Genomic DNA, 4,289 nt, shown 5'->3' with positions numbered 1-4,289 from the left:
CTCCCATGGGGAACCTTGTCGAACGCCTTACTGAAGTCCATATAGATCACATCTACTGCTCTGCCCTCATTAATCCTCTTTGTTACTTCTTCAAAAAACTCAATCAAGTTTGTGAGACATAAATTCCCACACACAAAGCCATGTTGACTGTCCCTCATCAGTCCTTGTCTTTCCAAATACATGTACATCCTGTCCCTCAGGATTCCCTCCAACAACTTGCCCACCACCGAGGTCAGGCTCACCGGTCTGTACTTCCCTGGCTTGTCTTTACCGCCCTTCTTAAACAGTGGCATCACGTTTGCCAACCTCCAGTCTTCCGGCATCTCACCTGTGACTATCGATGATACAAATATCTCAGCAAGAGGCCCAGCAATCACTTCTCTAGCTTCCCACAGAGTTCTTGGGGACATCTGATCAGGTCCTGGGGATTTATCCACCTTTAACTGTTTCAAGACATCCAGCACTTGCTCCTCTGTAATCTGAACATTTTGCAAGATGTCACCATCTATTTCCCTACAGTCTGTATCTTCCATATCCTTACGTGCCAGTCAACAATACCTGGTCAGGATTAACTCCTTGCCTTGGAAGACCGACAGGTTCCAGACAGACTGAAGAGCATCTTTCATCGGGTTGATGTCCTCCAGGCGCAGTCGATGTCTGGCTCGGTGAGGATTTTAAAAAATTTTATACTTGATTCATAAAAAGTCCCTTTGTATATATACCCAGTACAAACACAGTTTGGTTCTATACAGTAGTATGTCAAGGAAACGAACAAACATTGGAGTTTGACTCTACCCAAACAAAGGAGAAAGTGAGGACTGCAGATGCTGGAGATAGGAGCTGAAAAATGTGTTGCTGGAAAAGCGCAGCAGGTCAGGCAGCATCTAAGGAGCAGGAGAATCGACGTTTCGGGCATAAGCCCTTCATCAGGAAGCCCTGAAGAAGGGCTTATGCCCGAAACGTCGATTCTCCTGCTCCTTGGATGCTGCCTGACCTGCTGCGCTTTTCCAGCAACACATTTTTCAGCTCTACCCCAAACAAACCAAAGCTGTCTCTTACACTGGTTGGTTTGTGTCCTGGGGAACAGACTGGAAAATACAGAGTCTGAGGGAGAAACTCAGAGCGTCCACTGTCAGGAGGTGAGTGAAATCAGTTGTTAAGGACAGTGAATGGGGCAGCACGGTGGCACGGTGGTTAGCACTGCTGCCTCACAGCGCCAGAGACCCGGGTTCAATTCCAGCCTCAGGTGACTGACTGTGTGGAGTTTGCACACTCTCCCATGTCTGCGTAGGTTTCCTCCCACAGTCCAAAGATGTGCAGGTTAGGGTGGATTGGCTATAGTGTCCAGAGACTTGTAGGTTAGGTACATCAATCATGGGAAATGCAAGGTTATAGTGTAAGGGGATGGGTTTGGCTGGGTTGGTTTGGACTTGTTGGGCCGAAACGCCTGTTTCCACACTGTGGGGATTCTATATAAAGGTCTGGCAGTGAGAGAGAGCCATGACAGCTCCAGTGTGATACAGCCAGGCAGAAACAGCATGGCCAGATAGTCTGAGTGAATGCTGGGACCTTGCTTGTTGTCCAATGCACAGAGAAAACCAACCGAGAGTGCATCAGGTCTGTAACAAACCTCACCATATTGTTCGAGGAATTAACTAACACATTCGCCAAGGGAACACCCACGGATGTAGTTCCCAAACGAGAGACTGTTGGCTTAAATTAAACTCCGTGGAATTGAGAACAAATGATTGCCCTAATTTGGAGATTGACTTGAACAACAACAGGATAACCGGCATGATGTTGGCTTGAGAAATGATTAATAATTTCTGCAATGGATTCAACTATTCAGCATTTTTCCAACTTCAGTAACACAGGAGATCAGGGACATAAGTGAGCGTTGTAGACGAGTCTGTAAACTTACAAAGAAGCATCACTGGATCAAGTGGTCATTATTTTAAAAATTCTCTCCTGTGTCACTGGCTGGGCCCATCCTTTGAGAGCAAAGAACTTTGGTAAGATTTGGTTTCGTTATTGTCACATGTATCTTGTTACAAAATACGGTGATAAACGTTGTCTCATGTCACTAATCCCCAGCACCACCTTAAGACACAGAAAAATAATCCAAAATAAAGGCAGAAAAATTTAGAATGTGGAGAAAATAATGGAATCTGAATCCCATTGCAAACACCCATTAATCCAGTTCAGGTAATACTGCCTCAATGAGAGAGAGAGAGAGCCTCAAACTCTGGCAAGGTAAGGAACTATTATAGGTAAAAATGAAGGGCTTTTGCCCGAAACGTTGATTTTCCTGCTCCTCGGATGCTGCCTGAACTGCTGTGCTCTTCCGGCACCACTAATCCAGAAATAGGAACTGTTGTAGTCCACATGTAGGGATCCCTGGGTATCTGGGAAAAGGAGAGTAAAAAGACTAATGGAATGATACTCTCTGGAAGATTGATTACATTAGCATCTTATTCCACGGATGATCCCTGGAATGGTAGGCCTAACATATGATGAATGGCTGGGGATTCTGGGATTGTATTTGTTACAGTTCAGAAGATTAAGGGGAGATCTAATAGAAACTTCCAAGATAATGCATGGCTTAGAAAGGATGGATGCTGGGAATTTGTTTCCGTCAGGCAGGGATACTAGGACTCGTGGGCACAGCCTTAGAATTAGAGGGGGTCAATTTAGAACGGAAATAAGGAGACATTTCTTCAGCCAGAGAGTGGTGGGCCAGTGGAATTCATTGCCACGGAGTGCAGTGGAGGCTGGGACGTTAAATGCCTAACAGATTGATAAATTCTTAAACTCACAAGGAATTAAGAGATATGGGGAGAGTGTGGGTAAGTGGTGCTGAAATGCCCATCAGCCGTGATTGAATGGCGGATAGACTCAATGGGCCCAATGTCCTTACTTCCACTCCTAGTTCTTATGGTCTTACGGTCTCAGATTGGAAAGGGTGGCCCAGGGTGAATCTTTACAGAACTGGCCACGATAGCACCGAACTAATGTGTAGACCATGAAAGAAACCAGCTGATGTTGTCCAGGGCTGTGAGGAGCAGATAGGGGAGAATCCCACAAGGTCAGGTGTGTATCCCCTGGTAGAGTAGAATAACTTCCTTTGTCATTTCTGCCATATTCAGCTAGTACAGTAAAAATGAGACCACATTCCTCCAGAACCAAGGTGCTAATATGAACACACAGACTACACAAGAGTACAGTCATACACAGGTCAGCATAGAGTGCACGGAAAGGTGATGATGGGGAGGTTAGGGGGTGATCAGATTGTATTTGCTTTTACAGCATTTTGAAAGGAATTGACAGTGTTGATCGAAATAAGCTTTCTCTGCTTGTCTGAGACGCAGGGACACCACGGGAAAACGAGAGGCAGAAACAGAGATTGCTGGAAAAGCTCAGCAGGTCTGGCAGCATCTGTAAGAGAAGAATCAGAGTTAATGTTTCGGGTCCGGTGACCCTTCCGGAGAGTTCGCTCTGCCTTCTCTCTCACAGATGCTGCCAGACCTGCTGAGCTTTTCCAGCAATCTCAGTTTCTGCCTTGGATTTACAGCATCTGCACTGCATTTGATTTTTAGTACGGGAAAATGAGGTGTTTGAGCTAACGGGAGAGGGGTGTTTGGAAATCGTTCAGCACAGGCAGAATTATGTTGCAGGTCAAGAAGCCAATATCAATCAATACTCAATCGATTTTTACTAGTCAGGATGAATGAGTTCAGGATTAGATTAACCACAATCTCAGTGAATGGGAAAGCAGGCTTGCTGGGCTGAAAACTCCATCCTAATGGCTGAGGGTTCTCACTCAAAACTGTTGAATTTGCCTGTGCTCACTTTGACCCAACTTTAACACAGCCTGCCTTTTCCATTGTACATTAGAGGCAGGATGCATGTTCCTGACCCTGAGCACTTTCCTGTTGTCAACAGCACGCAGGTGGCTGTCTGATGGTGTGTTCGAGTGAACACAGGGTGGATTACAGAGACCCTATTGATCATCTGATCACAGACTGACCAGTCCAGCAGCCCACCTGCATCCTGCTCCTGTTCAGCAAGTTAAACAGGAAGGTCAGCGATGCTATAATCCTCTGACAGGAAGCTAGCAAGTCTGAGGCTGGCAGCAGGAGAGAACTAGTTCCAGGAATACACCTCCTAATAAATCCCAGCATCATATCCACAAGGTTACAGCTCAGAGAGGGCACCGCACCAATGTACAAACACTCACACCCACACACACACACCAACATTCCCCAACCCCAATACACACACCCACACAC

Source organism: Chiloscyllium plagiosum, chromosome 48 (assembly GCF_004010195.1).
Source record: "Chiloscyllium plagiosum isolate BGI_BamShark_2017 chromosome 48, ASM401019v2, whole genome shotgun sequence".
Lineage (NCBI taxonomy): Eukaryota > Metazoa > Chordata > Chondrichthyes > Orectolobiformes > Hemiscylliidae > Chiloscyllium > Chiloscyllium plagiosum.
This window is presented reverse-complemented; position numbering follows the sequence as displayed.